Source organism: Bos taurus, chromosome 2 (genome assembly GCF_002263795.3).
Source record: "Bos taurus isolate L1 Dominette 01449 registration number 42190680 breed Hereford chromosome 2, ARS-UCD2.0, whole genome shotgun sequence".
NCBI classification, from domain to species: domain Eukaryota; kingdom Metazoa; phylum Chordata; class Mammalia; order Artiodactyla; family Bovidae; genus Bos; species Bos taurus.
Genome location: NC_037329.1, coordinates 58,721,757 through 58,742,600, shown reverse-complemented (window position 1 = coordinate 58,742,600; position 20,844 = coordinate 58,721,757). Strand labels below are relative to the sequence as shown.

The following is a 20,844-nucleotide window of genomic DNA, read 5'->3' as shown; positions in this document are numbered from 1 at the left end:
CAAAGTGGAACGGTGAACAGCATGTGCTCTGGAGCCAGCCTGTCTTGGTCCATATTCTGGCTCAACCACTAAGGAGCTTTGCAAGCTTGGTCAAGTTACTTAAACTTTCTGTGAATTGGCTTCCTTATGTTGTATATGGCAGGGATCATATTAGCAACAAAAATTCTGGATGTAAAGAAAATGAAAGACTAAAACTCTATCAATAAATAAGATTGCATATATACTAGAAAGAATGGTCTTTAAAATAGACAGGAACCTAGAAAGGATGAGTAAAGAAATTTGAGGGAAAAAAGGAGGCACTCTGTTGTTATATTAAACTTGAATTGACTGTCAGTTCACCTCACCTTTGGTTTTTATATACGTTATTATTCATCCATACACATCTAATCTTTGTAGTGACCCTCAAAGGGTTATCAACTCCCAGTGCAACTCTTTTGCTCACTGAATAATACTTCCTGTTTAAATTTCCAGAAACATATCCACATATCGTATCATAGTCCCAGTTCTATTTGTTTATATGTCTGGGCAAGAACATCTGATAAACACATGCTGTTGTCCTCAAGCCACTCTGACTTCTTGGTATTCGTGAGCACACTCAAGAGACTTACTAAGTGAATGAACGCCTGCGGAATCCATACTTTCACCTACTGCCCTTATAGTACCAGAGATAGTTACCAGCTCTTCTCAGGACTGTTAAGAAGCATGTTTACACGAAGATAGTATGGAAAATAATTTCTCATTCACAGCGGTATTAAAGTGCTCCAAAAGGGTCATGGTGAAGAAGCATAGTACAGCTGTGGTGAAATTTCTTAATTCATCAAGGAGTCTGTTTTCCCAATACGAAAATCTAGGCTTAATATGTGTCCCATAGGCATATAACTACTACTTCTGCTTAACACACTCTTCATATTATTGCAGGATGGAAGGGTGGGGAATAACCTCAAACATCAGGAAATCATAATGCTTTTGTTCATGGTAGACAGTGGTAACTCTAGCTGGCCTTTCATATTTCTCTTCTTTGAGCCTTCAATCACCAACATTCTCTCCACACATCCCACCCGCCCCTGCCCCCCATGCATACTTAGGAGAGGACCACATGACCCCGGCTCCTATAGTCACAGGACTCCATCCTCAAGGCCTCAGTGGCTCAGGAATAGGCACGTGACCAAGACCAGGCCAATCAAGAGTCCTTCTTGGGAAACTTTTCACTTAAACTGAAAGGAAAGATTTTGTTTTCTTTCTGTTACAGTGTTGGAAGAGTAGCAGGTTCCCAGCCTGTGGTGTTGGAGAAGACTCTTGAGAGTCCCTTGGACTGCAAGGAGATCCAACCAGTCCATCCTAAAGGAGATCAGCCCTGGGTATTCTTTGGAAGGAATGATGCTAAAGCTGAACCTCCAGTACTTTGGCCACCTCATGTAAAGAGTTGACTCATTGGAAAAGACTCTGATGCTGGGAGGGATTGGGGGCAGGAGGAGAAGGGGACGACAGAGGATGAGATGGCTGGATGGCATCACCGACTCGATGGACGTGAGTTTGAGTGAACTCCAGGAGTTGGTGGTGGACAGGGAGCCCTGGCGTGCTGAGGTTCATGGGGTTTCAAAGAGTTGGACACGACTGAGTGACTGAACTGAACTAAAACAGTTTTAAGGTAGGTGTTACAGTTGTCCTTACTTTATGCATCAAGAAACAGAGGCAGAGAGAGATGACAGGTTACATAACTTTCCTGGGTCACAACACTTATACAGATTCAAATGGAGGAAATGGCACTCCAGCATCTGTCTTTGCCCAGAGTCAATACACGGTGCTCGGATGCTCTGCCCCAGACCCGAGAGTACATTTTTTAATAGCTTGTGCACCTGGGTGCCTGCCCTTTTTAATTTCCACTCTCATATCTTGAGTCTGTGTTTCCTGTTGCATGAGCTCTGCAACCTGTGTGCCTATGGGGCCTGACTGCCCCTCCTGTTCTGTCTACCTTGGCTCTATCTTCGTACATGTGGCCCATGTGACCAAAGGTAAACTAATGCTCACTGAAACTGCCCAGATAATATTTGCAGTACTTGATCCCATACGCTGACAACAGAAGGATGGCCAAACATGAGGCAGCCCTGAATGAACTAACATTACCAGCAGGGAAGACCCAGAGGACCTACAAGTAACAAAAACTGCCTCTAATATTTACCTCCTTTTTTTTTTTAACCTGTTGACATTTGATAATATGAAATATTGCCTAAGATAAATTATTCTCTTCCTGAGAATTCTGGGGCTAGTTATCTGGTTTTACTCACTGTGTTTACTAAAAGAATTTGCACTATATTTGCAGAGAGTTCAAATATCAAAGATTAATTTTTATAAAAATATAAGTTACTAAAGGGATACTAGGTGTTGAAACTGGAAAAGGCTTTGAGGTTGATAAAAGGGTACAAACTAAGTTATAAGATGAATAAGTTCTCAGGATCTATTATATAGCATGATGACTGTAGGTGATTACAGCTAATACTACTGTATAGTATACTTGAAATTTTCTGAGAGTATTTGCTATGCATACTCACCAAAAAAAAAAAAAAAAAGTAACTATGTGAGATGATGGATGTGCTAATTAACTCAATTGCAGGAATCATTTAACAATGCATATGTACATCAAACTACTTTGTATACTTAAATATGCTGCTGTTTTATTTGAAAAGAAAGGAAGGAAGAAAGGAGTAGGGATAGAGGGAGGAAGGAAAGGAAACTAGCCTTCAAAACAGAACAGGGAAAATCACAAACCAAGACAGCTTAGTGATTCGACTGACTCTTGGGTCCAAAGTCCAAATGCTGGAATGAATGAGCTTCAAATAATCTTTTTCTCGATGCAGTCAGCCAAAGGTTCCAAGTAAAAGCAAGCATCTAGACTAGCTTTCAGTTAGGACAAGGCAGGACACATGACTGACATATTCATTCATGGAGTTTCCCTTTTGGCTCAGACGGTAAAGAATCCACCTGCAATGCAAGAGTCATGGGTTCAATCCCTGGGTCAGGAAGATCCCCTGGAGAAGGGAATGGCTATCCACTCCAGGGGAGGACACATGACTGACATACTCACATTGCCCACAAATAGATGAAATTCACCCAAAAGTCACAGGAAAATTAAGAATGGTTGATGGTTGCTAGGCAGCAAAATAACACACCAAGGTCTCCTCTATAGTACTGACTTTAGCGCTACATCCTTGACCATGAGTATTGGGTAAGTTATTCCCAGTTTCAGTATCTACATCTAATGGTACCAAGGGGTGCTCCTATTCCGAACTTCATGAAGATGACAAAAATATTTACTGAGATCAAATAACTCCATACTTGGTAACGTTGCCTAGATACATGTTAAAATACAATGAACTAGAAAGGATACATACAAGGTTCTGACAACCTATCTGTCACACAAAGAACTTATGATTAACCTGGAACCAGGAGGCTAAGGGAATGGCCTGGCCCAGAACAGTATCTCTCTCTGCGTTCCATATTTTCTGTGCTGGGGCATGGACTTCAGTCTGAAGGGTTCCACAACTTTGCTCCTGCACCTATTTAAAGTCACCACCATTATCAGTGAATAGTTGTTAAGGTTTGCCTTACCTTAAGTATTCTGTTACACTTGGCTTTGTAATAAATACAGAGGTTCTCTGCCTCTCAGACCAGCACTCTCCAAGTCTGTGGCTGTATTTTTTTTGATGACTACCTTCTCATCAGAGGATCAGTCATCTTCAGGCTGCAAGTATGACATAATATATCTTTTAAAAAGGGGATCACTCCTTCGACATAACAATTGAACACTGATTCTCCTTTTCAAGGAAACATGGGCACCATGATAACTGCTGGATAAGACCATATAAAATCATTAATCTTTGCTCACTCCAGTCCTTGCAGTGAGTCCTCAGGATTAGGTACAAATATTATTTTTAAATATCTAATAAGATAAACTTTCTTCCTAGAAGTTATTCCACTAACAGGATCAATGAAGTAAATCAAAATCCCACCTTCCTTCTTGATAGTAAACATTTACTATCCTGATGAGAACAGAATTTAGTTCTCATACATAATTGTTGTCAGATTTTAAAACTTGACTTTTCCTTTTTTTTTTCTTTTTCTAATTTTATTTTATTTTTAAACTTTACATAAATGTATTAGTTTTGCCAAATATCAAAATGAATCCGCCACAGGTATACATGTGTTCTCCATCCCGAACCTGCCTCCCTCCTCCCTCCCCATACCATCCCTCTGGGCCATCCCAGTGCACCAGCCCCAAGCATCCAGCATCGTGCATCGAACCTGGACTGGCAACTCGTTTCCTACATGATATTTTACATGTTTCAATGCCACTCTCCCAAATCTTCCCACCCTCTCCCTCTCCCACAGAGTCCATAAGACTGTTCTATACATCAGTGTCTCTTTTGCTGTCTCGTACACAGGGTTATTGTTACCATCTTTCTAAATTCCATATATATGCGTTAGTATACTGTATTTATGTTTTTCCTTCTGGCTTACTTCACTCTGTATAATAGGCTCCAGTTTCATCCACCTCATTAGAACTGATTCAAATGTATTCTTTTTAATGGCTGAGTAATACTCCATTGTGTATATGTACCACAGCTTTCTTATCCATTCATCTGCTGATGGACATCTAGGTTGCTTCCATGTCTTGGCTATTATAAACAGTGCTGCGATGAACATTGGGGTACACGTGTCTCTTTCAATTCTGGTTTCCTCAGTGTGTATGCCCAGCAGGGGGATTGCTGGATCATAAGGCAGTTCTATTTCCAGTTTTTTAAGGAATCTCCACACTGTTCTCCATAGTGGCTGTACTAGTTTGCATTCCCACCAACAGTGTAAGAGGGTTCCCTTTTCTCCACACCCTCTCCAGCATTTATTATTTGTAGACTTTTGGATCGCAGCCATTCTGACTGGTGTGAAATGGTACCTCATAGTGGTTTTGATTTGCATTTCTCTGATAATGAGTGATGTTGAGCATCTTTTCATGTGTTTGTTAGCCATCTGTATGTCTTCTTTGGAGAAATGTCTATTTAGTTCTTTGGCCCATTTTTTGATTGGGTCGTTTATTTTTCTGGAGTTGAGCTGTAGGAGTTGCTTGTATATTTTTGAGATTAGTTGTTTGTCGGTTGCTTCATTTGCTATTATTTTCTCCCATTCTGAAGGCTGTCTTTTCACCTTGCTAATAGTTTCCTTTGATGTGCAGAAGCTTTTAAGGTTAATTAGGTCCCATTTGTTTATTTTTGCTTTTATTTCCAATATTCTGGGAGGTGGGTCATAGAGGATCCTGCTGTGATGTATGTCAGAGAGTGTTTTGCCTATGTTCTCCTCTAGGAGTTTTATAGTTTCTGGTCTTACGTAAAACTTGACTTTTTAATTTGAGCAAGTGTTCTTCACAACTGACAACCAAAGAATTATACAAATTCATTCAACAGGTAAATCCATTTTTACATCTGGGGTTATATTTTACTATTAACTCAATTGACACATGCATCAGAATTAATCAAATAACATCCCATATAAATGCTATTAAGGCTTTTTTTTTTTTTTTTTTTTTACCAGTGAGAATAGGATAGCTGGGGCTATGCCACTGACTCCCAAATCTCACTGAATTTACACAACAGAAGTTGATCTCTCACAGAGATGGCTGATGACCTCCAGGGCAACTGCCCTCCCTGTAAAACTCAGCTTCTTTTAATCTCCAGGAATTAAAGCTTTATGACGTCTTTGTGCTACACATACTTGTTCCTTCCGAAACTGTAGACTTTCTCTCTCTCTGACAACTATCTTTAGCCCTTAGACATGCAGCTGCCTCCCCTCATTAGTTCTCCTTTCCTCTCCAAGGCTCTTCCCTCGCACACTCACATGTGTCATTTCCTCCTCCACATTTCGGAAACTCCCAACTAAGATGTCATCAGCTGCTTAGTTACCCTGACTACTGCCATTTTCCTCTCTGCCAGTGCTCCTTTGTCACCTATCCAATCTATTTAAAATCCCTCTGCCAAGATATTCTATTCACATAAGCTAAGACCAAGACAGCTGTGTTTCTTCCCACCCACCTCTAACTTCCCTTCCTTCTCTGACTTCTGGCTACTTTCAATCCAACAGTCCACAAAATTTACTAATTTGTTTGCAGGATACTATAAACTGCACTAGGAACTCTATTCAGGAGAAAAGGATAACATAGCTTCCATCATCAAGTATATTTCAGTGTTTCAGGAATTTTTATTTGATAATCCAAATAAAACTGAAATGTAATACATTATACTTTTAGGTGTATGACCATCAGAGGGAGTTCAGTAGAAGGAGATGGATGCTTGGACTTGACAAATTAGAAAGCCTCTAATTCAGTGGTTTCCAATCATGACTGATCATTAGAATCATCTAGACATGGTAAACAAAAAATACCTCAGATGAATGATTCAGCAACTCCAGGGATAGCAAGACTGGGATCTACAATTTATGTGTGTGTGTGTATGTGTGTAGATATTTTAAGTGCATAAATGTATACACAGGCATCTATGTATATGAGTAAAAATGCCTGGTGGCTCAGATGGTAAAGAATCCGTCTGCAATGCAGAAGACCCAGGTTTGATCCCTGGGTCAGAAAAATCCCCTGGAGAAGGTAATGGCTATCCACTCCAATATTCTTGCCTAAAGAATTCCATGGACAGAGGAGCCTGGCAGGCAACAGTCCATGGGGTCACAAAGAGTTGGACATGACTGAACGACTAACACACACATGCATTTATATACAAGCACATATGTATAAAGCATGTATGTATACATAAATACATACATTCACACATTATAAGTAAAAATAAACACCTCTCCAAGTGATTTTTATGATTTCTATGATCTTTATGATCAAAGTCAACTTCATTCCTATATCTTGTTAACCAAATTGAAAAGTGAATTGTAGACAGGTTTAACCATTTTAGATAAATCACACAGCTAAATACTGACAAAACTGGGATGTCAGAAGAGCTTTCTTGACTCACTGTCCCCAAACTCCTCCAATGTTTTGTACTCCAATAAGATGGTGGGAATATTTGGAGCTTCAGTTGGAAAATGAATTGTGGCTAGGTTTCATAAACATGAGGAACAGATAGAGTATTCAAGAGAAGTTTCTTCTCATCTCTGTTCCTATCCTACTAGTTTAAATTCAAGGCATATTTTGCATATTTATTGAGAGGCTAAAATATATAAGGCATCAACCTGGACACAATCAGGGAAGGTTTACCTTTGAGAGGATACTGCCCTTTAAAGTCTTTGTTAGCAATGGGGAACCCCTGAGGAGCATTTTCAACATTCAAGTTCTTTTTGTCTACCTCAGACTACCGAACTAAAATTTCTAGAGATGGGACACAGAAATATGCATTATTAATGTGTTTCTCAATTGATTCTTATGCACAGTAAATTCTAAGATACATGGTAAAGGGGAATAAAGACAAGACAATGGCACAGATAACGATTAAAATCAAGATAAGGGTTTTCAGCTCAGAGAGGGAAAGAGTGTTGTTTCAACTTTGTAGCAAGGTCAAAGTTGTACAAACTTTTCTTCACCCATTAAAGAACTGAGGTTGCAGGGCCACCAAGTAACCTGAAGTCTGGGGAGATAAGGGTGCTTTGGGGGAGAAACAGAACCAAGTATTTGTTTACCTGGAGCGGACAACACTAGACACCACCTTAGCTGGAAAGAAGGATGCAGCTAATTTTTTAAACAAATTGCTAGAGGATAAGGGTGAGCTAGCATGAAAGTGCCAAGTACCTAAGGATCTCAGCTACAGGGGCCTTCATACCCTCTTGCAGGATTTGACTCCAGGAACCCCACCCTGGCTCAACCCTTCACCTCTATTTTCCTACAAAACAAAAGCTTTAATCTGCAGGAGGAAGAGCATGAAAACTGCCATGTTAAGGCCTGAGTGAAAACCCACTGCAGCTAGAGGATAGGACAGAAAAATAAAGCAAGAATCACATTACCTCTCGGAGAGGGGCAGAAGCATATAAGAAGGCCATAAGCCAGAGACCCATGAATTACTGAACATGAGGTTATATGAGTATACACATACATGTTATAACCCATACCAATTTAGAAAATCTAATTGTCTGAAGTACAATTAAGAATTAGTAGGGTCTGGAAATGTAAATGAGTGCAGCCTCTATGGAAGAGAGTATGCTGCTGCTGCTGCTGCTAAGTTGCTTCAGTTGTGTCCAACTCTGTGCGATCCCATAGATGGCAGCCCATCAGGCTCTCTGTCCCTGGGATTCTCCAGGCAAGAACACTGGAGTGGGTTGCCACTTCCTTCTCCAATGCATGAAAGTGAAAAGTGAAAGTGAAGTCGCTCAGTCATGTCCGACTCTTCTCGACCCCATGGACTGCAGCCAACCAGTCTGCTCCATCCATGGGATCTTCCAGGCAAGAGTCCTGGAGTGGGTTGCCATTGCCTTCTCTGGGAAGAGAGTATGGGGATTCCTCAAAAATTAAAGATAGAATTACCATATCATCCAGCAATTCCACTTCTAAGCATATATTGAAGGGAAATGAAATTCATTGTTCAAAGAGATATCTGTGTACCCATGTTCACTGCAGCATTATTGACAATAGCTCAGACATAGACACAACATAAGCATCCATTGATAGATGGATGGACAAAGATGTGACGTGTATACATATATACACACACACACACATATATACATACATATATATATATATATATATATATAATTTAGCCTTAAAAAGGAAGTCCTGCCACTTATCAATGAGATCGGTAGACCTTGATGGCATTATACTAGTGAAATAAGTCAGACAGTAAAGACAAATACTGTTAAATCTCATAAGGCAAAATCTAAAAAGACGACATTCATAGAAACAGAACAGATTGGTAGGTACCTAGTACTCTTGTCTGGAAAATCCCATGGGCGGAGGAGCCTGGTAGGCTGCAGTCCATGGGGTCACTAAGAGTAGGACATGACTAAGTGACTTCACTTCCACTTTCCACTTTCATGTATTGGAGAAGGAAATGGCAACCCACTCCAGTGTTCTTGCCTGGAGAATCCCAGGGACGGGGAGCCTGGTAGGCTGCCGTCTATGGGATCGCACAGAGTCGGACATGACTGAAACGACTTAGCAGCAGCAGCAGCGGTGGCCGGAAGTGGGGGTTGGGATAAATAGGTGAAGATGTTAAGAAAATAAAAGGAAACCTTGAGTAAGAACCTCTCAGTTGAGCCAGGCAGTCAACAGAACTGAAAGAAATAACAAAATGGTTGTTTTACACCAAAGAAATATTGGTCTACGTCCTGTCTTGAGCAAAACTGAAGTAACTTGTATCTAACATAAAGTTGGGTCAACCATAGACTTTCTAGTCCCACATCAAATTTCTCAAAACCTCATGTTTCCTTTGCATTTGATTCATCTTGAGTTCCTGTCCATCCTTCATAAGAGTAATTCTGTTTGCTGAAAGATCTGGTTGCCTATCAATTATCTTCAAAAGGTTCATAATATCCATTCATTTTATTTATTTAATATCCAAAAGCTTGCTTTACCCACAAAATTTAATGAATTCAAAGTAAACTATTTAGGTAACTTTCTTCTGGCCCAGAATTTAGGTCTGTACATTAGCTAAACTGCCTAATCTAATCAGGTTTTAAAATTTTGAACTCAGATATACATGGAACATTACGCCAGATACACTATCACTGGGAAGATAACTTCTGAAAGAGATCACTGTCTTATACCAAAGCAATACGTTCATTTTCTAAGAATGCATTTGTGAAGAGATTCCTTACTTTTAAAAGACAGATTGTAAATACCTTATATAGTAAGCATATGGAGAAAGCAATGGTACCCGACTCCAGTACTCTTGCCTGGAAAATCCCATGGATGGAGGACCCTGGTGGGCCACAGTCCATGGGGTCGCTAAGAGTCGGACAGGACTGGGCAACTTCACTTTCACTTTTCACTTTCATACATTGGAGAAGGAAATGGCAACCCACTCCAGTGTTCTTGCCTGGAGAATCCCAGGGACGGGGAAGCCTGGTGGGCTGTGCCGTCTATGGGGTCGCACAGAGTCGGACATGACTGAAGCGACTTAGCAGCAGCAGTAAGCATAACGAAAGAGTAAAGGTCTAGGATTTGCACTCAGAGACCTAGCTTGCAGTTTACTATCCATATAAATTTAAACCTCTCCTAATTCTAATTAAATAAGTAGTGCATGTGTAAGCACCATGTCTCCAAAATACCATGTAAAAATGTTTAATTTTGTATTATTAACATACACACTATTGTCTTTCTTTCATTCATTCAATAAACTTCTATTTAAACCTCTTTAGAAATTAGACAATATTTTCTTCAAGTGACTTTTCCCAACCTTCTCTTCCCTATCTGGGCTCTTCAGACTGAGTCTGATTCATCTAAGTAGCTATGTAATTTAGTTCATGATCTGACACATAGCAAGTACTCAATAAATATTTATTAAATAATTTCAGTCACTGTCAGCTTCCTCTTCCCCTCTACTTCCAGCAACTAATATATTCTAAATTATGTGTGGTAAAGTTATTCAACAGCACCCAGATTCACTCCATGACAATGTGTAGTTTTTAAAAGAACATTTCCACTTTGAATCTGTCTAAATTTGCCAGAATTAAGATAATTAATGGACATTCATACTTTAAATTTTACATCTTTATTCAAACTTCACCTTTATAAAAAAAAAATTAATCACGAAAGGCCCACCATATGTTCAAAAGCTATTATGATTGTTTAGATAGAGAGAGACGGGTGCTCCCTCTTCTGGTTCTACAGAGAAAGATGATGACAGAAAACCCTCTGCAGAGTCAGACTCACATCCTGGGTAGGGAGGCCTGCCTACGCAAAGCATTATTTCAGAATTCTGGGGTGTGGGAGGCTACATAATGACTAAGTTTGCTATACATCCTTAACTGACTTAAAATACTGCATTGATACAAATGCTTGCCAGATGGGAAAAATATTATGAAAAAAGAGATCCTACTAATCTTACTCAAGGTTTGAAAAGCTATTATTTAAAAAGAAAGAAAGAAAGAAACCCAAGATATAAAACAGTAAAATATATATATATATATATATATATATATATATAATAAAACTTGACAGTTTATCCTAAAATGACAAGTATAAAAAAAAAACAGACAGTTTCTTTCTTGGTGTGAATGGCTGTTAACTTTGCAACCCCCAAATAATATATGTGTAAGGTATTTTAAAGTTGCAACACAGAACGATGAGCATTATTTCAGTTGGTCCTCACAATAGATGCTATAAGTCAATAAACCAGGGAATGAATATTATCATTGTTGTTTCCTCCAATTTCAATGGAAGTACCTATACAATGATGCATAGCTTTTTCACAGGGCTTGCAAAACAAGCCCATGACCACTTCTATGCTTCAGATATTAATAATGGCTAAATTCTAAGTGAAGGTTTTCTATGGTCAGGCACTGAAACAATCGGTTTACAAGTTATGCCTCATTTAATCTTCATAATAATTCTATGAACCATTATCACTCCCATTTTACAGATGAGGAAACTAAGCACTTTTACAGATGAGGAAATTGATCACTTTTCAGGGCCAAATTCAAGATTATGCCCTATCGTCTAAAGTAAACATGTGAAAACTCCCTAAAGTCAACTCAAATACACATGAGGAATTGCTTGGAAATCACAGCACTCTTCACAGAATGCCACAAAATATTGATATATTTAGTCCCATTTTATAAACTAGAAACACATTTTCTAGCAGAAAATGTTACTACAATATATATATATATGTGTACCAACCAAGTTATACTTCCATCATCTATGTTTAAACATAAAAGTAAGACATAAATCAACTCTAGATTTAAATAGGGATCTTATGTCTCAGAATACCTTTAACTCTAACACATACAGACTACCCCATGTCTTGCAGAATTATGTATTTTACTCACCGGATTTTACAAAAGTTGAAAATTCTCCTGGATATGTTTCAGCTGTTTTCAAACCAGTCCAGAAGTCTTCCCATACCCCTCTCCAAGATAAAAGTCAGCATGAATTAAAATTTCTTGACACCTTAGGGCCCAGGGCTTCCGTGATAGCTCAGCTGGTAAAGACTCCGTGTGCAATGCAGGAGACCCCAGTTCAATTCCTGGGTGGGGAAGATCCACTGTCAAAGGGATAGGCTACCCACTCTAATATTCTTGGGCTTTGCTTGTGGCTCAGCTGGTAAAGAATCTGCCTGGGATATGGGAGAACTGAGTTTGATCCCTGTGTTGGGAAGATCCCCTGGAGAAGGAAAGGCTACCCACTCCAGTATTATGGTCTGGAGAATTCCATGGACTGTATAGTCAATGGGGTCGCAAAGAGTCAGACATGACTGAACGACCTTCACTTTCCAGCCCCCATGATTAGGTATAAGGTTTGTTTTTTTCTTTTTTTAAGATCAGCATGTCCTCCCTGTAGATCTTTAAATAAATTTGACTGAAATCTTGGCTTTTCAAATGACTTGAAATAATCTGCAGTAAAAATGTATGGCAAAAATTTGCACAGAAACAGAAATAACATGAGACTGAAATCAAAGATCTTTTGCTGACCCTAATTTTTTATAACTACATCTTCCTCTTTGCTTTGCAGTATTTCTCCACAAGACTACTCTGAGTTTCTGCAGGCAATGCAAAAATTTTTAATCTCTAAAATGATACAGGTCTCCACATTCCCAAAACACACAAAAATTTTCAAGAAAACATTTTATCAAGTTAAAACCATGTAAGATGAACCCAATTACTTTATGAAGTCATGAAAAAGCTTGATTGGCTGCCCAATTTGCCATTTTCATGCTCATTGTTTACCCAGCTGCATGAGCCACTGAGCAAACAGTCAGCAGCAGTTGCCAAGGTTTTACCATAATAACAATTATGAGGGAAAACTTAGAATTCAAAAAATTCTACACAGAAACTTAACTACTTTCTGAGTACTGGGGAACATACCAGTTTAGTGAAATGTGGCAGCAAAACCCCACTGTTCTACGGGTGTGTGGGAGAGTAGTTTGAGAAGCACATTTCCTTGGATTCAGACTTTGCTCCTCTTCGACCATCTAACTTCCCTTCCATGGATGCCCTAATAGGAAATCCACAGTAATTATCATACAAGAAATTAAACGGTGTGAAATTGCTCTTAATTAAATTTTATATTTGAAAGAAATTGAATTAAAACAAGCACCAGTGGACTAGCTCAGAGGTAACAGAACATGGGAGAAAATGCACAGGCTGCCATGAAGTTGAGTAAGAAAAAATCAACTGACCCTTTAAAGAATCGGTAGTGGGTCCAATTCCTGAGTTGGAAAGATACCCTGGAAGGGGAAATGACGACCCACTCCAGTATTCTTGCCTGGAGAATCCCATGAACAGAGGAGTCTGGTGGGCTACAGTCCAAGGGCAGCAAAGAGTCGGACACGACTGAAGCAACTTAGCACAGCACAAAGGGCTGTGGGTAATACAACAGGATAGGCTCCCTGGCTGCCCCATACACAAGTGCAGTTGGTGCTAACTCCAGGTTCTTTTCCAGAGACGTCAGCAAAGGTGCTCATGACAAAAACAGGGGCATGGTGGATACCCTGAGAGAGTCCCCCTTGGAAGTAGAGGCTGGCAAGAGGGAAACAGCTGCTTCTGTGCGCAAAGCATGAAATTCAGGCACCTGGCTCAGACCATTCTCTCACAAACAGCAAAAGCCTGTAGCTTCCATGAGAGGAGCAGAGGTGAAGACCCATTGCTGATGGGAGAATGCAGAAGAAAAATTGTCTACCCTGGAGTAGGGCCAGTCCAGAATCCTGGGTTAAAGCCATTAGAGGTGTGCTGTTCCCGCTGGGAAGGGCCAGGAGACTCTCTCTTCTGTACCAGGATAGCAGAGAACCTATCCTGTCCTCTTCCTTCACCACCCTTAATCCCCACCAGCAACATACAATTACCAGAACAGTCAGCAATTTCATTCGAGGTATGTGCCCAAGAGAAATAAAAGCTTACATCCTCACAAAACCTGTAGAGAAATGTTTAGAGCAACTTTATTCACAATTGCAAAGGAAATAACCTAAATGTCCATCAACTGGTGAGTGGATGACAAACTATATTATAGCCGTTCAGTGGAATACTACTCACCAATAAATAGAAATAAACTACTATTAAATATAACAACATGAAGGAATCACAAATGCAGTAAGTGAAAGAAGGCAGACACAAAAGGCTATATACTATTAATATATACTTCTATGCATACAACATTCTAGAAGAGCAAAATTCTAGTGACAAAGAGAGTTCACTGGTTTCCTGGAGGTGGAAAGTGAAGGTGTGAGTTGCTCAGTTGTGTCTGAGTCTTTGCAAGACTCAGTAGTCTTTGCAAGACCCATGGACAGTAGCCTGCCAGGCTCCTCTTTCGATGGAATTCTCCAGGCAAGAATTCTGGAGCAGGTGGCCATTTCCTTCGCCAGGGGATCTTCCCAACCTAGGGATCAAACCCAGGTCTCCGGCATTGCAGGCAGATTCTTAACCACCTGAACCACCAAAGAAGCCCAGAGGTGGAAGAAGGCACAAAGGAATTTTGGGGGAATGTAATCTTCTACATCGTAATTGGAGTAGTGGTTACATGTCTGTACAAACCCATCAAGTTCATAAACAGTGAATTTTAAAGTATATAATAAACCTGACTTAAAAAGTCAAAATACTCCATTGATCAATATTTCTGTCTTTGTGCCAGTACCATACTGTCTTGATAACTGTGGCTTTGTAGTAGAGCCTGAAGTCAGGTAGGTTGATTCCTCCAGTTCCATTCTTCTTTCTCAAGATCGCTTTGGCTATTCGAGGTTTTTTGTATTTCCATACAAATTGTGAAATTATTTGTTCTAGCTCTGTGAAGAATACTGTTGGTAGCTTGATAGGGATTGCGTTGAATCTATAAATTGCTTTGGGTAGTATACTCATTTTCACTATATTGATTCTTCCAATCCATGAACATGGTATATTTCTCCATCTATTAGTGTCCTCTTTGATTTCTTTCACCAGTGTTTTATAGTTTTCTATATATAGGTCTTTAGTTTCTTTAGGTAGATATATTCCTAAGTATTTTATTCTTTCTGTTGCAATGGTGAATGGAATTGTTTCCTTAATTTCTCTTTCTGTTTTCTCATTATTAGTGTATAGGAATGCAAGGGATTTCTGTGTGTTGATTTTATATCCTGCAACTTTACTGTAGTCATTGATTATTTCTAGTAATTTTCTGGTGGACTCTTTAGGGTTTTCTATGTAGAGGATCATGTCATCTGCAAATAGTGAGAGTTTTACTTCTTCTTTTCCAATTTGGATTCCTTTTATTTCTTTTTCTGCTCTGATTGCTGTGGCCAAAACTTCCAAAAAGGAGGCAAGAATATACAATGGATTAAAGACAATCTCTTTAACAAGTGGTGCTGGGAAATCTGGTCAACCACTTGTAAAAGAATGAAACTGGACCACTTTCTAACACCATACACAAAAATAAACTCAAAATGGATTAAAGATCTAAACATAAGACCAGAAACTATAAAACTCCTAGAGGAGAACATAGGCAAAACACTCTCCGACATACATGACAGCAGGATCCTCTATGACCCACCTCCCAGAATATTGGAAATAAAAGCAAAAATAAACAAATGGGACCTAATTAACCTTAAAAGCTTCTGCACATCAAAGGAAACTATTAGCAAGGTGAAAAGACAGCCTTCAGAATGGGAGAAAATAATAGCAAATGAAACAACCGACAAACAACTAATCTCAAAAATATACAAGCAACTACTACAGCTCAACTCCAGAAAAATAAACGACCCAATCAAAAAATGGGCCAAAGAACTAAATAGACATTTCTCCAAAAAAGACATACAGATGGCTAACAAACACATGAAAAGATGCTCAACATCACTCATTATCAGAGAAATGCAAATCAAAACCACTATGAGGTACCATTTCACACCAGTCAGAATGGCTGCGATCCAAAAGTCTACAAATAATAAATGCTGGAGAGGGTGTGGAGAAAAGGGAACCCTCTTACACTGTTGGTGGGAATGCAAACTAGTACAGCCACTATGGAGAGCAGTGTGGAGATTCCTTAAAAAACTGGAAATAGAACTGCCTTATGATCCAGCAACCCCGCTGCTGGGCATACACACTGAGGAAACCAGAAGGGAAAGAGACACGTGTACCCCAATGTTCATCGCAGCACTGTTTATAATAGCCAAGACATGGAAGCAACCTAGATGTCCATCAGCAGATGAATGGATAAGAAAGCTGTGGTACATATACACAATGGAGTATTACTCAGCCATTAAAAAGAATACATTTGAATCAGTTCTAATGAGGTGGATGAAACTGGAGCCTATTATACAGAGTGAAGTAAGCCAGAAGGAAAAACATAAATACAGTATTCTAACACATATATATGGAATTTAGAAAGATGGTAACAATAACCCTGTGTACGAGACAGCAAAAGAGACACTGATGTATAGAACAGTCTTATGGACTCTGTGGGAGAGGGAGAGGGTGGGAAGATTTGGGAGAATGACATTGTAACATGTAAAATATCATGTAAGAAACGAGTTGCCAGTCCAGGTTCGATGCACGATACTGGATGCTTGGGGCTAGTGCACTGGGACGACCCAGAGGGATGGTATGGGGAGGGAGGAGGGAGGAGGGTTCAGGATGGGGAACACATGTATACCTGTGGTGGATTCATTTTGATGTTTGGCAAAACTAATACAATTATGTAAAGTTTAAAAATAAAATAAAATTAAAAAAAAAAAAAAAGTCAAAATACATATTTTAGCTTCATTTTTATCAGAGTTTGAATCATTTTGAAAAAATTTTAATTTACTTGATAGATCAGCTTTTATGGAATACATACTAATATGCTATGCCATGTTCTATCTAACATGAATTAGTTACGACCCTTTGAGATTATACAGTGTCATACACTACTTCTTAAAATATCTTCAGCAGCTTATGGATTAAATATGAAAATTAACATATATAGAATTATATATGAGACATATGGCTCAGCAGGTAAAGAATCCACCTGCAACGCAGGAGATCTAAGAGACGTGGGTTGGATCCTTGAGTTGGGAAGTTTCCCTGGAAGAAGGAATGACAATCCACTCCAGTATTCTCGTTGGGAAAATCCCATGAACAGAGGAGCCTGGAAGGTTACAGTCCACGGGGTAACAAAGAATTTGAATCAGCTGAAGTGACTGAGCACACACATACACATGAGATAAGAGGGGGACAGGGCACAATCTTTAAATGAATGACACAGCTGTGGAGGACACAACATGAACTAGGTAGAGCAAACTAGGTCCAAGATGGTGGATTTGCCAACTTCCACTAAACCCTGAGCCTCATTATGCACTCACTGTAATACATCAGCAAGCTAGATGACACATCGACCAGCGCCATGACATTTCTGAGGCCAACCATAAAAGGCCAAAGTGAGCAGCGACCCAATTCCTGGAAATCCACCCCTTACCCAAATAGTTGCAATAATCTTCCCACTTATTAGCCTATGAAATTACCCAGCCCATAAAAACTAACCACCTCATATTTCAGGACTGCTCTCACTTTCTGAAATGGACTGCATTTTGTTTAGGGAGTGTGTGTGTGTGTGTGTGTGTGTGTGTGTGTGTATTAGCGCACACAGACACTAAGTCGCTTCAGTTGTATCTGACTTTTTGCAATCCTATGGATTGCAGAGCCCACCAGGCTCCTCTGTCAATTCTCCAGGCAAGAATCCTGGAGTGGATTGCCATGCCCTTCTCCAGGGGAATCTTCTCAACCCAGGGATGGAACCCAGGTCTGCCGCTTTATAGGCAGATTCTTGACTGTCTGAGACAGGTACAGAGGAGGGAAGATATAAAACCAATGTGAGAGATCTGCAGTTAAGTTACAGAGAGTAACAAAGAGTAAACAGTGAAATAAGCACTTTTTAAAAAATATCTATATTATAAGTTTCTACAAACAAAAAAAGAAAAAGACAATTGACTAGAAAGGTGGGGAAAGGAAATGATTTGGTAATTCACAGGAAATAAACATCACTGCATTTTTTTAAAGAAGCAGTGAAAACTACAATGCTGAAAAAGTAATGTTCTAAAACTTCCTCATCATTTTTGCCTGAATTAGTTATTTAACTTATACAAACATGTAGGACAGAATACTTTTTTCTCCATGCACATTCTTTCCAGGCTTCTCAGCAATGCTAATGGACTCCAGATCACTCCAACCACAAACATTTATCAGGGAGAACAAGATGGCAGAGGAGTAGGTGAATGTGGAGTACATCTCTCTCAATGAATACATCAGGAATACACCCTCAGACACAGAAGAGCCTGCAGAACATCAGCTGAGAGCAGGCATGAGTACTTGACTGTGGGAAAAGAATATATAGAACCACGTAAAACTCAAAACCAACAAAATTTGGTAAAGCAATTATCCTTCAAATAAAAAAAATTATCAGGTATCTGAGAACAAGTACATTCTCAAATAGGATGAATTTAGTCTGCTTCCTTAATCAGAACCTTCCCAACTTGTGAATTAAAACGGATGTCATTACTTCTCAATAATAACAGCCAAGTTACCACTACTATTTTTAAAATTTCAACTTGCTTTTTCTCACACCCTTGTTAGCAAGACCCCAGGTAAGTTGAGTAGTGCCATTTTAGCTAAACTGGCTCCACTTATTTAGAAAATTGATTTAAGAAACAATTTTTTAACCTGATGGTATTTGAAACACTGAATAAGTGCTGTTGCTTCTTAAGAAAAAATAATTGGGAACTAGGTGATAGAGACTTATTTATTTTAATGTAATCCTGACATGTACAAAACAGAAAAACAATATAGAAAACCTACTCACTCTCTAATGGAAATGGCTTCATAAAACTAAAAAGATTTGGTAATACTGAGCATCAGTCCATGAGACAATGGTTATTATCAACACTCAGTGCCTAGCTTGCTAGTTAATGAGGTGAGAAGAAACCAAGAATGGTTAATAATCCCACAAACTGATCATAATCAAATCATCACAGTGTTAATAAGAGAATTAAGGGGGTTATAACCTGAAAAGAAATATAAATATAAAATCATTATTTTGACTATATGTATTATGGCAAAGCTATTTTCTAAACCTACATGGAAGTCAAAAAAGATTAAACTTTCTTCCACAAAAACTTTTTTCAAAAAAAAAAAAAAAATCAGGTCAAGCAGATTTTATTGATAGCACTTAAAAAATATTTATTCTTGCTTTGTCATTTAAGTCTACAAAGGAAACTCTCAATCAATTTGCAGAGATATTTAATTTCCTAGACATCATATACACTAAGACAAACTGTTTTCTGATTATGCTATAAACTTAACTCTGTTAAATTTAAGTTACAAATCTAGTTTCTCAATCTCTTACCTATATTTTCAAGAGCTAACTGTTTTCATTCTACAATATTGATATAGATATTCTTGTTTATATACATGACACTAACAAATATTTTCTCATTACACATTTTAACAATAATCTAACCTCAGGACAATTGCCTCTTTTCATTGGATTTGTCAACCTTTATAACAAACATTTAACCTAATGAAGACAATACATTCCCAGTTATGTACTGAGAACATAAACTTTTTTTCTGAGTATAAAATAATTGATTCTCATTGCAAATATTTGAAAAACCCTGAAAAGCTGAGAAAAAATGGACCAGTATAATCTCACAAATCAAAGGCAGCTACTATTAATTTGTATTCCTTCCTTGTTTTTATCTTTTTAAATAGTTAAAATCTCAGAAAGATATAAATTTGTTTTACACTATTTTCACTTGAAATGATTAAGAAAAAGCACTTTCTACCTATAAGGAAAAATAAGCTGGAAAAGAATATATATAATGGGATTATATATGAAACATACACAAATTATACATGAAACGTACATGATCAGTATCAGTTCAGTTGCTCAGTCATGTCCTACGGCAACCCCATGGACTGCAGCACGCCAGACTTCCCTGTCCATCGCCATCTCCTGGAGTTTGCTGAAATTCATGTCCATGGTCAGTGACGCCATCCAAACATCTCATCCTCTGTCGTCCCCTTCTTCTCCTGCCTTTGATCTTTCCCAGCATCTTTTCTAATGAGTCAGCTCTTCATATCAGGTAGCCAAAGAATTGGAGCTTCAGCTTCAGCATCAGTCCTTCTAATGAATATACAGGATTGATTCCTTTAGTATTGACTGGTTTGATCTCCTTGCTGTCCAAGGGACTCTCAAGAGTCTTCTCCAACACCACACTTCAAAGGCATCAATTCTTCAGCACTCAGCTTTCTTTATGGTCTAACTCTCACATCCATACATGACTACTGAAAAAACCATAGCTTTGACTATACGGACCTTTGTCAGTAATGTCTCTGCTTTTTAATATGCTGTCTAGGTTTGTGATAGATACCAATATATGTAATGAAGGTTATTAATAATTTGTCATATACATAGAGGATGAGATGGTTGGATGGCATCACCAACTCAATGGACATGAGTTTGAGCAAGCTCTGGGAGTTGGTGATGGACAGGGAAGCCTGATGTGTGGCAGTCCATGGGGTTGCAAAGAGTCAGACACGACTGAGTGACTGAACTGATATACATAGTCAAATAACTTGTCAGTTTCTCTACCTTTAAACTTATTCATAACACTCCTGATTTTGAGAAATTTTACATTTTTCTATAGTCAAAACTTGGAGAAGGAAATGGCAACCCCACTCCAGTTTTCTTGCCTG

The 20,844-nt window shown here is 38.8% G+C and overlaps 1 long non-coding RNA gene across 2 annotated transcripts in view; it reads right to left on the bottom strand.

The window, feature by feature from the left end:
* Nucleotides 1–2,584: 2,584 nt before the first annotated feature.
* Nucleotides 2,585–20,844, bottom strand: part of LOC112442641 (uncharacterized) — a 129,007-nt gene continuing 110,747 nt past the window's right edge. For both annotated transcript variants that reach the window (XR_009491703.1, XR_003030872.2), the window contains exons 3-4: nt 3,607–3,739; nt 2,585–2,979 (exon numbers count right to left, since the gene is read on the bottom strand). This is a non-coding gene — a long non-coding RNA (uncharacterized lncRNA). The remainder of the gene's footprint in view (nt 2,980–3,606; nt 3,740–20,844) is intronic.